Source organism: Ornithodoros turicata, unplaced genomic scaffold (genome assembly GCF_037126465.1).
Source record: "Ornithodoros turicata isolate Travis unplaced genomic scaffold, ASM3712646v1 Chromosome23, whole genome shotgun sequence".
Classification (NCBI taxonomy): Eukaryota; Metazoa; Arthropoda; class Arachnida; order Ixodida; family Argasidae; genus Ornithodoros; species Ornithodoros turicata.
This window is the reverse complement of record NW_026999342.1, coordinates 1,662,249-1,674,994: the sequence shown is the minus strand read 5'-3', so window position 1 is coordinate 1,674,994 and position 12,746 is coordinate 1,662,249. Positions and strand designations below refer to the sequence as shown.

The following is a 12,746-nucleotide window of genomic DNA, read 5'->3' as shown; positions in this document are numbered from 1 at the left end:
TATGCTGAGACTAAGGCACTTCCACAGGGCACAGCAACAGAAGTAGCCAAGTTCTTCATCGAGAACATCGTACTACGGCACGGAGCTCCGACCGCCTTAATCACCGATAGGGGAACGGCATTTACAAGCAGGCTAACACAAGAAATCCTTTGACTCAGCCACACCGCTCACCGGAGGACAACGGCGTACCATCCGCAGACGAACGGTCTCACTGAACGCCTAAACAAAACCCTTGCCGACATGATTTGGATGTACGTCGACGTCGAGCACAAGACATGGGACGAAGTACTGCCTTACGTCACGTTCGTCTATAACACGGCTGTCCAGGAAACAACGGGATTCACACCGTTCCGCCTTGCACACGGCCATGACGCATCGACTATGCTGGACGCGATGCTGCCCCACGAACCCAGTGATGTGGAAAACAACGCTCTGGACTTCGCACAGCGAGCAGAAGAAGCCCGCCAGCTGGCCAGACTACGCATTGGTCAACAACAACGCGTCGATGAAAGAAGGTACAATTTGTGCCGACGAGACGTAAGCTTCAATCCAGGCGACTTGGTATGGGTTTGGACGCCGATTCGATGACGAGGCCAGAGCGAGAAGCTACTGAAGCGGTACTTCGGTCCCTACAAAGTACTTCGACGCATTGGAGACCTGGATTACGAAGTGGTACCTGAGGGCAGCGTTCCCTCTCGACGACCCCCGAGGACTGAAATAGTTCACGTCGTTCGACCCAAGCCGTACTACAGCAGGTAGCGCTGAAGACTGGCTGGAAGGAGACAACATGACAAAACAAAAACAAAAAAAAAGGAGAAGAAACGGCATCGAGACGATGCCACGTCTACGGAGGGGGCAATGCCAGAAATCAGCATCGCGAAACTTCCAGGGCAGGCACGAAACGGTACATCTCATCCCGGCGCATGCTGAAGAAGCAAGAAGCTTCCAGACACATCGCCTGCTCTCTGGCAAACGCACGTGCTGTTTCTAGACTTTTCGGCGCCACGCTTAAATGCTTGTGCGCTCCAAGCTGGAGCATTCATTCTTTGGACTCAGTTGTGTTCAGAGAGCTACACTCTTGTGTTTTGCTACCAAATAGTCTAATAAACCGTTCGCTGTTTATTCGACGACTCGCCGACCCATTTCGCTTCGTGACAATATGTATAAAAGAAAGGTAAACCAGGGCTGAAGTACCGTTTCTGTACCTATTTCAACTGTCTATACCCCGTTTAAACCAAGTGCAAGGCACTGATCGCGGAAGCTAATCGTATAATACGGGGCTCCATGCATGCGCAACATGCAGCAGCACATTAATTTGGTGTGGATATCGTGCTGGTTTGGTTCCTGAGTAATTTAAATAATCAACACAGCCCTTAATACAGTAATATATTAACCAGTTGGGGCAAATATTTTAGTGGCTGTTATTCGCTACCGAAATAGCAATCTGTGCGTGCTCTCCTCACCCGTGAGGTTGCATCTCAAGCGAAGGCGGCTCCACATGTGGCCAAGCTGTTTCGTTGTGTGCTGTACCAGTATTTGTTCCTCTGCGAACACGTCACAGGTGTTTCCCTACCGTCTGTATTTATTGTATTTTATTTTTGCTGTTCTTTTTCTTTTTGCGCGGTTTGGAGTGGCAAAGCACCGCTCTGCTGTCGCGGCGAAGTAAATGGAATGTTCCTGGTTTTGGAAGTACAAAAGAAGGTTATCGAGATAGCTACTGCATCGGCTAGGTGCAAACCATGCGTCGCCTACGAGTTATCTAAGCTGTACGCTGTACCGAAAATGAAAGGCGATTCTACTCACATTGTTTACGACGTATCCTATTCTCCTGTATACAGTCCCCATAGTAACTGGCCTTCAAATATTCATTGGAAATGGATTACGATTAGATAAAGGCTGTATAGAATTCCTATAGCTTCTGTATGTGCCCTATCTAGATTTTTCTATACAATTACTATAGAATTTGGAAACTTCTTTATATATATATAAGGGCAATTATTAATCCTCTCGAGCTAACAGCCCTCTCAAGTTCCGCTAAATGGCGCAAAACGTATCTTCCTTTTCTTAATGGAGTTTCCACTAAACTCAAAAGCGTTACGTAAATTGTGAACTCTGTGCAAAGAACAGGTTCATACAACCACGCAAATTGGCATTGCTTATAATTATGATAGTTTGTCTGAGACGCGAATACGACGAAAAAACGTGATACTACTTTGGAGTGCTGAGAGTGTCCTTAGCCTGCATGTCATGAAACAAAAAATGACATGGCAGCCAATACATCTGCCAAGCAACATACGAAAAATTTGTCCTAGTGTCAAAAATTTGTGTCCTAGTTGTAACGGATTCAGAGTAAAAAGATGAAGAAAACGTCAATTTTGCGAAAAATGCCTACGTTCACGTCAAAAATACGCGCTGTGGAAGCCCAGACAGAAAATTTGCGACAGTGCAGACGGTTAGTACAATACTTGTCAAACATATGGAAAAATCGCTAGGATTATATTTTTAAACGCGAGAAAATTTTTACATTGCACACATTGCGCGTGCTCAGGGTCCCGTGCTGTGACCCTTGCGTTCGCTCACATGTTCTATTTATATTGCACTTAAGAGCCCAAAATGTGATCAGTTACAGATTTACAGCATTTCTACAAATTTGCTAGACATGCCGCAATACAGTATACAAACTTGTCTTGCCTAGGTTGTATGAACCTGTTCTTTGCAGAGAGTTCAAAGCTTACAGAACGCTTATGAGTTTCGGTGAAGCTTCACAAAGTACTGTACGCAAAATAGCGTTTGCGGTCATGAGAGGGCTGCAAAGTCGAGACAGTTAATAATCCGCCTTTTCAGAAAGAGCGGCAAACCCACAAAATACCTCGCGGCAAACCCGCAAACCCTTTCCACCGCGCGGCAAACCCGCAAAATAAAGTGCATGGTAGGCATGAGTGTAGCGCGTGAGCATGTTCTCTTCGTATCCACGATGGACATCGAAGGCTATTTTGGTCCTGACATCAGGACCACTGAAACCCAGGATGCAACATCGCCTACTTAGGGCACTCATTCTATCATCATAAGCTCTAGGAAGCTCGTGAGCAGTTTTCTGTGCCGCAGCAGCGAGCAAATAGCTGACTTCTTGCGTGCGCCGGATCTGCTACGTTCACGGCAAGCGAAGAAGCGATTTCCTCTTACGAAAGGAGGAATACAGCTGCAACATTGATGTCAGCGAGTTGCGAAATAACAGTTTTGTGCGACTTCGTAAAGCGCGCCACTTTTTATGCCTGCCACCGCTGAGGAAATGTAGTTTCCAAAGATGTGAAGCAATGGCGTCGACGGTGCACGACGATTTTTACGGTGCTGCGCTGCTTGGATATGCAATTATCTATACGGTTTATCAGCGTTGGGTGACAAGGAACGTTGTTCGACCGTCTGCAGTTTTACGTGATTGTTGCTGTGCCGGGCAGTTTTCAAGGGAAAAAGGGACGGAGCAGCAGGTAAACAAAAGTGCGTATGTTCCGTGTCAGTGGGCGGGAAAATGTTATTTTGTCCATTTTCACGTGATGCCGTCTGATATATCATATCCGTACCAGTCTCATAAGTATCGTATCAGTCCGTATCGCCTTTGTGCTGCTGAATGAATGCGAGTGAGTAAGGTACGGCTGCTTGCTTTCAGGAGGAGACTGAATAAAACACGGGTGACCAGCGATTCAATCCATCTCTCAATATGTGTGTGCGCTCCTGTTTGCTGCCACAGTGTCGCTCCAACGAAGAAACGCGACACCACGGTGCTCCGTAAACTTTTGTTCCAAGTTTTACCACAGCGGTTGAACAAGACCTGTTGAAAAAGCTTTTTCACGCGTAAAAATTGTGTTCTAGACTGCGGAACAAAAATGTGCAACAAAGAGTTGCGGCCAAAGTTGAGGACAAATATCGTGGGTCTAGAACGCCAAGTCCGCGCCCAAAGGCCCGCGTTTGCGTACGCTGACGAGGTCTCCGGCATAATACTCCGCGAGCGTTCCCTAGAACTAGTGTTGAAAGCATTTCAAGACTACGGCACAGTTTCTGGGGCAAGATTGAACAGATTCAAAAGTGTCGCTCTTTTTTAAGTGTTCAGCCATGCAACCTGTGCTGCACCGCTTCAAGTCCCTGTACGACCCCAGGTTGAAATCCTAGGAGTAGTTTTTGACAGTGCCGGGGTCTCAGCTGTCAGCTGGCATCGAGTATTCAGCCGCTGTAGTGCCGTGTGCTGCGGGAGCTTAAATTCGTTGATATGCCGATAACTTTTCGGACCCGTCTGCTAGCAGCATGGTATCACAGTCGCTTGTGTTTTTTAGCGTCTGTTTCATCCCCACCAGCGGTAATACAAGCCGCTATCACAAGACAAGTGTTCCGCCGCTTTCTGTGGGGCGGATCCGTTGAATGGGTCTGTAGGACTCAAGTACACGGAAGCCGTGGTCTGGGTGGGTTGGGAGTACCAGCTGTACCGGAAAAGTGTTTGGCGCTTCAATTGCGTATTCTCTTTGAAGCGCTCCGTGTATTGGAGCACCCGGCCTGAGCGTTAGTACAGTATTTTTTATGATACGCCTCCAGGTGGTTCCTAGAGAGTCCCGAGCTTCGCCGCACGGTGGAAATACTCCCTGCTTATTTTAGTCCTGGTGTTGATGTGCGGCGCGCGCGGTATGCCTAGGTAAAGACATTTTCTTGAGGAGTGTCTGATTTCTACGCCGCCTTCAGGGAAATGCGACCGGGTCCAGCAAGGCCAGCAGTGCCAACGAAGTTCGCCTGGCGGCATATCATTGCAGGCTGGCTTGATGCACGGCGTGCTAGTCTCCAGTGGAAGCTGGACCATGGTGTCCTCCCACTCCGTGAATGTTTGCATTGTTTTCGGATATGTCGTACGGATGGTTGTCCGTCTTGTGGCATGTCTGAGGCTGCAGAACATTGTTTTTTGCGATGCCATATTCCACTTTTACAGTGGAGTGGAGTGGCGCAAATATTTGGGCTCCCAGCAGTTGAGTTGGCGGTGTTGAGTTGATTGGGCTACCGTAAGGTACCTGGAGCCGTTGCCGGTCGTACGCGCACAGCGGAAGCAGTTAGCGTTGCTGGTCTCGGAAATCAACTTTACAACACCTCAACAAGGAATACAAGGAACACAAGGAGTACAACAAGGAATACAGGTATTTGAAGCACTCTTTCCTTACTTGCATTGGCTTTGGAACCCCATGATGCAGTCTCAATGGCAACGTGACAGCACCACCCACTCTGTTTTATTCCGTTGACCCCACACTGTCCATTACCCTCCCCCGCCGAATGCCGCGTTCCTTTACAGTCTTCCACCGCATGAGACATGGCTTTTACACCGGGTAAGTACTTTCCTTGTTGACATTAATATTTGCACCAGGTCACAACATTGTTGATTGATGGAAAATGTAAATAAATATATTTATTTGCTTGCCAAACAATGCACAAATGTCTTCTTTTCTAGTAAGATATTCCCTATTCACCAGACATAAATGTGGAAAAGTTAAACGGGCACAATGATGGTAGAGTCTAGCGTTGCTTTTTGCGACTTCACATATATTCACTGTTATTCGTGTGCACATGTAGGAATAGGAAGGTAGAGCATGCGCATAAAAAATTTCGTATGCAGCCACACATATGGTTCAGAAGATTAATTAGATGATGTCCAAGCATATATAATTGTGCTTCATGTGCAATGGGTATGCTACCGGATTGCTTCCATGAAGCCTTTTTATTTATCTTTTATAAATTCTTTTTATAAACGTTATTTCTTATTTTATATAAATTTCATATTACAGATTGTATCCTTATATTTTTATAGATTTTATAAATTAAAAACTCAAGTTACACGGCCCCTGTAAGAGTGCCCTTTGCAAATGGTTTGGTAACGTGTCTCTAACTGTAAAGGTAAGAGGCAGTCCAGAATGCTGCAGACAAGGTTGCAGCTTACATATTGCTTATCATGGCCTACATACAAAGTGATTTGTACAATAATTCCTGAGGACGGAATTAATTCCGAGGCTGGCCAGTGATGTCACCCAGGACGACAAGTCACATAATTGCCTCTAACACTTTTACACCCCATGGGCTGAGTTGTGAATTGAAAGAGCACTCTACAGAAGGATAAGGTGCACCTGATTTCTAGGATCTATGCTATGCCCTAACTCTTCAGACACCACATTTCTAAAAACACCATTTCTAAGTGGCAATATGCGCTCTGGTACTTCTTTTGCGTCTGCATAGTTTGCAACCACATGGCTACTGGAGCTTTCGTGTGCATGTTTTTGTGCGACGGTGCTCAAAACACACAAACAATATCCAGATGTTAGACATAAAGTGCAGTAGTTTGTAGCGTGCCACACAACGCAGCGTGACATGGGAGTGTGTGATTCAAAGAAAGCTTCTGGAAAATGCAGAGAATCCCACAAAAAGTTTAAAATGTGATTTGTATTTCGTTTTACGTCTCTCGTCGTTACATACCATCGTCGACGCTGTTCCACATTGATAAATTGTACGTAAAACTTGTCCCATAGCAGTATGCGGTTTCTCAAATACATAGCACATTTTTTTCCTGCAGGAATAAAACGCTGTCGGCATTTTCTTGCTAACACGGCTGTCGAAACGTCAGTCTCTACAATGGGCAAGTGCCGTAAAGGGGCTAACGCAGACGCGACTTGATACAAATTGTACGTGCTCACAAAACACAAACGACGAATTTCAGTCACAACATCGCACAGTGGTTGGTTCGCGAATGAGTTCGCAGCTGCTGCACTCTTTACTTATCGCGGAACGGTGGAACCCGCCTGTCCGACATCTTCAAGCACAGATACGTGAAGCCGCGAGAAGAAGTAGCTGAAATCCACTGACAAGTACGAAGGCGCGTACACGTCACAATGCCCGTTCTGGTGCATCTACGTCATAAAAATGGCTGCGCCCATGTGTGTTTCGGAATGAATTATCTATTTTTCTGACATGGTACTGTACCGAACTGAGAGAATGAAGGTGCATTTTGGGGAGAGCTGGATGTGGGCTTTCAGAATATCATAACCGTTTCGACTATTTGGGATATCGGCACAGCTGACCTTTAAAGGGACAGTCGCATTCTCCGAGGTCAATTTCGAAACTAATGCGAATTCTAATTCCTTGCCGAGCACTGAAATGGGCCCGAAAATACCATTTCGATCCGCGGCGTACTTTTCGCGCAATCCGATGAAAAGGAAACCGGAATCCTTGCGCCCTCGCTCTCTAAAAGTGGGAGCAAACGTCACCCGGATAAAGCCAATCAGCGCGCGCCCTGGGTAAATGCGAGCCGCGCGCCTGTTTGGCGATCGCGAAGCGAAGGCGAAGGTAGCAAACATGGAGTCTGAAAACGAGAGTGATGTTTCTCTGTCTGGGGGAGATTCTGACGAACATGTAAGCGGTAGCGGCGACGAGTTAATGCTGGATGATGACCTATACTCTACGGACCCAATGCCTCTGGAACCCGCCGACCATGCACGAGATGTGGCTGCGGCTAACCCGCGGGATGACATTTTCAGGTGACGTATCTCTTTGCATGGTTGCCGTCGGATGTGCGAAACAGTTTAGAATGTTGAAATTGTTGTCGACAGGTGTCTGTGTGGAGTCTGCGACCCACAGGAGCCCGACGAGCGCCTGTGTTGCCATTCTGTTGCCAGGGTGGTAGAAATGTGCAACAGTGCCGCCGTGCAGTGCATAACACAACACCCATTACTCAGGGACATCTGACTCCGTAGGGAGCTTCTAGTGGTGTACGCGCCTCAATTCTGCCGCTATGATCAACATTTTAGGCGACTCAATCCCCAGGACCACAGGTAAGCCTGCTGCAGTGCTCTTCCGTTTGCTGTGATTACGACCGTAATGATTTTTTCGGTTTAAATGACCTCCCATCAAGATTCGGAAGGGTAAACTCGGGTGCTAGTCGGGTGTTGTTGGTTACGCAAATTGCCGAACCTAAAGTGGACAGGGGTTGTATACAAAAGGGGCGGCTATTCTCAGCAGCTTTTTGGCCTACACAAGTTTGTCCCCCATAAATCATAAGCGTGGCCGACAGCCGTGGAACGACCCAGAATCCTGGTCCAACAATTCCATTAGGAAAAGTGAAGCAACACAGTCGCCTCAGCTAGTCTCGATATGCTCTCAATTATGCCAGTTAGCCATGTCCTGATTGGCAACACAAAACTCTGATTGACAGATATCCAGTGAGAATTCTGAAGGATAGTCTTACAAGTCTGAAAACAGAAGCATTTGAGGTGCCAATAAAGGGGGGGGAGCATGTTACTGAAGAATGTAAGAGTAATATATTTTGGGAGAAATTGGATTTTGCCGGAATATTAGGGAAGCTGGTTCGGGAGGGAGTTAGCTGTTGGAATCGGGTTCATCCTGAAAGAGGCGGACCATTTTTCTGTTGTACTATGTTGCACACCTGCCAACCTTCCACATTCAAAATGCGGGAGACCCCGGAACTAAGAAAGGAATGCACAGGCTTTGAACTCCAAGGTTGGGATAGTGTCTGTTCTTCTGTTCTGGCCATTGTCTTCCCAACACTGTGGGAGATTTGGCAGGTATGCAAATGCCCACAAAATATAATGCTAAACAAAAAGAAATGTCATGTGGATTTGTCTTTTCCAGCTGCCTGAGGTTCACGGTATACTCGTCATTCACGAGATGGGTCTGGGGATACCTTGGTCCAAGGAACAGACGACAGGTTCCTGGATGCGTTGTCCGAGCCATCAGGAGGGAGTTCCCATCTACGTCCTATCAAGGCTATCAGCGTTGGACCATCGAAGCAAGGGTGTCTTGACAAGAGAGACAAGCTGGCGCATACTGATGGCTGGAACTGGAGATATGTAGTGGCAAGACAAAAATTTTGCTGACATAGGCACACTTTGTGTAAATGCGCCCTCGGTCATCCCCCTTGCCTCCCATCAGAGGTTTAGGAGGATGCTATTGGTGTCTGGTGTACGGATAAACCTATCCGTACACCACACACCTATAGTATCCTCCAAAACCTCTGATGGGAGGCAAGGGGGATGACCAAGGGCTCATTTACACAAAGTGTGCCTATGTCAGCAAAATTTTTGTCTTGCAGCAATTTTCGTCTTTTCGTCATTGCAGTGTGGGGGATGTTTTGTCTTGTCACTCTGTATCTCCAGTTGCAGTCAACAGACTGTCTACCCGTCTGTACAGCAAAAACTACTACTCGTGGCAATATTAGCTCTGGCATCAAATCCAGACTGTACTGCACTAATGCGGTGTAGTGACGGGAATAAAGAATGACCCTATAATTGTATCGATTTATTGTACAGTGGAGTATGACGGAGTGGGAATAACGAAATAGCATAGGTTTATTTGCCTCCCATTATGTATGGGAGGCAAATAAACCTAAGCTATTTTATTATGTTGTGCTGTGGTTCTACATTAATGTGGTGTGAAGTCTGGGCGGTTACAGGTACGCTGCCACAGGGATGTTAGGAGGGTTCATGTTGGCAGATCCATATCTGGTGTACTAATACGCTATGCAAGCCTGTGTCCATTGTTTTCCTCTTCCTGGAATCAGGGGATGACAACCCCCTTGTGAGATGCGCCGTGAAGTGGGTCCCCAGCACTTGCTTCGGCCATGACCTCCACATCTGAAATATGGCCTTGAGTGTTAACACTCAAAAGAATATGTTGAGGGCCTAGCAGGTACAATAACAAATATAAAAATGACTATGCAAATAAATCTTCTCCTTTGCGGTCCCTATTTCACTGGCACAGTTATTTTCCTGTCGACATTACGTTATAAACGCTGGCAGTCGCATCACACAAGATTCCTTTCACAGAACTCTACAATTTTCAGGGCTCGTACATATCCATTATTTTGTGGGACGTGCAAAAAGAATTGCAATATTTTCGTGGCTTGACAAAACATACCAAATCCACTTGATTCCGTTGACGTGCTTGCTGCCGCCTGAAATAGAGCCAGAAATTAGCAACAAGGCTGCAGTAGAATACTGATGCAAGTGTCTCGGACGTAGCCAAACACAGATTGCGATGCTTTCACATCCCTGAATGCTACCATCAAGCTTACACTATGAACTGTAGAAACATCCACTAGCTGCAATAAGATTAGAATAATGCTGTCATGTGGGAGTGTTACGTTACTCCTGCATAATACTGGCCACAATTAGCACAGCAACAACACAATCTTTTTTCTCTTGAGTACGCGTACTATTGCGTCAGGATGCTGCAATCATTGTAATAATTTGTGTACATTAGTAGCCGGTGTGACTGTGACGTTACAATCGGCGGCGAGGCCAGGTGTTCGCGATTATGTTTACTGTGACAACTGATATTTTTCATCGCAGCGTATAGCTGTGACCACGCAAAATTGTCACTTACCTCCGTTACTGGTTCCTGCCCTTGTTCCTGATCGAATGTGGTAGGGGTGGTAGGCACGGCGTCAATCTTCAGCCGCTTCTGTTTCTGCCGTAGCCCAAGCCGAACTTGCAATTATCTTCTTCATCAAAATAGGCGTCGTCGGCGAAATGACAGGAACAGACCCGTGAAACATTCAATCCTTGGGCCACACCACAGTAGTGGCTGCCGATCGCTGCCTCCCACTTTCGTTTCGTTTCGCCATTGCGAGGTCGGTGAAATGTAAGCTCGGGATTCGCGTTATAAGTCTTTCTGCACCCGAGCACGTAGCACCGGTTTCCTGGCTGTGACATCGCACGTCAACGGCGTGAAATCCTAGGCCACACGCTATGGTTCAAAGTACTTCAAAGGAAACGCGACAAGACAACAAGAAAAAGGGGCAGCCGCACGCTCAGACACACACAGAATCTGCGGCGGGAAGGAGCGCCTCCTGATGGTTGGTTTATCCGGGTGACGTCATCCAGTGTCGGCGCCTTGCGGGGATTGCCGTGCGCGCCGGAAGCGCGAACATTTAAAAATCTTTTCTCAGTCAACCAAGTGGATTTGTGCGGAGAAAATTTGCCGGCGTACATTATGAACGACAGGGAACATGACCATAATAGTTCCGGAACACGCTTCCGGATGCGACTATCCCTTTAAGGTTGATAAATGTTCATTGTTTCCAAACACACAAAACGATTTACGCGTTCCAGCATTTCACGGATAAGCCGCTCCTCTGGCATTTAACGGAATACCTGCCCTTTTCATGAATTGTCATACTTAGTGTCCTACCTCGGTTGTGCGGTACCTGCCCCATTTTTTATGAGCCAATAGGTGAACACTAACAGCAGGAGCAAACCCGAGGCAAAGCAAAGGGTACCTAAGTTGTACAAGGTGTGACGTCGAAGAAGGAAAATTGCGGCCTCCGTATCTCGGAATTAAAAAAAAAATTCTCTCGCGGAATCACAGGAGAACTGCGGTCATTTACAGCGTGCATCTACCTTTTCCGGCAGAAAGACCGACACGTTCGGTATTTTGCAAAATGCCCGACGCGAACGGGCATTTAACGAAATGCATTCGCCGCTTCTGTAGGCATTTCACGAAATGCCTGACTTTTGTGCGTTTTGCTAAATGCCTGAGCGATATCAACTTAAAAGGCGACAGCTGTCGAGTTCACCAGCGGCTCGCTGTAAGCTTCAGTACAGTGTTGTTCAACTTTGGGAGTGCTACTCAGTCGTCATGTAAACTCTGGGCGTTCAACGTTGAAGAATAGTTGACTGGAGCTTTCAGCCGGCGTTCATGTAATCGCAGTGAATAGTGGGTTTTAGTGCATCAGAGGAATTCTACGAAAACGACACCATCAAAGAAGTTATCAAATTAAAGCTTAGCAATGATGTCACTCGTTCGAAAGAAAGAGGGTGATTGGCGTATTTATGGAACTGTTGTTGTAAGCACCGTCCCATGTACTAAAAGTCGCCAATAGAGTTTTAGTGCATCGTATGCTATCGCCATTGCGTACGGAAGGGATAGCGTTCATGGTTATGCGCACATCCACAACAGAAATAGAACTCCGCGCAACACCACCAATGATATCCCTTCCGCAGTAAGGAATAGTGTCGATGGTTCTGCTCACGCTCATAATAGAAATCGAGATTTGCGCAGTGCGCGGAACCACCAACGCCCTTACGTACACATAAGCGATAGCCGTACGATGTACTAAACCCCTCTACTCTAGGACAGTGATGGGCAAAGTACCTCAAAATTATACTTAAAGTACCAAGTACCTGGCGACATTAGTACTTCAAGTACAGTACAAAGCATCCAATTCCAAATGTACTTTAAGTAAAGTACAAAGTACTATAGGCAAAGTACTTCAAGTACTCATCAAGTACATTGCCAATTTAATTTCTATCACTTTGCATTTCGCTGTTTATTGTGTGTCTTGCTTTTTGGCAAAACTTTTGCGAGTATTCTTCACAAATGCTCTCAAGCCATAAAGTCCTAGGTTAAGTATACTGACGCGTGAATATGAACTTAATCAGATGTCATAATTTGCAGTTACATGTAGAGGGGTAATCAGTCAGCTGTGCTCTGACTATGCAAAATAGTATTATATCCTGAATGATCCAAGATCACCCGCATAGTGGTGTGTTCCGGTACTAATCTTCTGCTATAACAGGCTAGGAAATTTCAAGGGGAAAAATACAAGCCAACCGAGATTATATATTTCTGGGTATACCTTGCTGATTTTTGAAATACAACATGTTTAAAAAAAAGAATTTGAACAAAGTAAAAAAGGATGAAGCAGAATGCAAGCC

At 46.3% G+C, this 12,746-nt stretch overlaps 1 protein-coding gene and 2 long non-coding RNA genes across 5 annotated transcripts in view; 1 reads left to right on the top strand and 2 right to left on the bottom strand.

Annotated features, from left to right (window-relative positions):
* Window positions 1–12,746, bottom strand: part of LOC135373261 (methanethiol oxidase-like) — a 326,674-nt gene that overhangs the window by 312,883 nt on the left and 1,045 nt on the right. The window lies entirely within an intron of this gene.
* LOC135373251 (uncharacterized) lies at window positions 7,126–8,810 on the top strand. The gene is made up of 3 exons (XR_010416379.1): window positions 7,126–7,550; window positions 7,623–7,844; window positions 8,662–8,810. It is a non-coding gene; the product is annotated as an uncharacterized LOC135373251 (long non-coding RNA).
* LOC135373249 (uncharacterized) lies at window positions 9,313–10,961 on the bottom strand. The gene is made up of 3 exons (XR_010416378.1): window positions 10,414–10,961; window positions 9,946–9,982; window positions 9,313–9,662 (listed from the first exon to the last, which is right to left on the bottom strand). It is a non-coding gene; the product is annotated as an uncharacterized LOC135373249 (long non-coding RNA).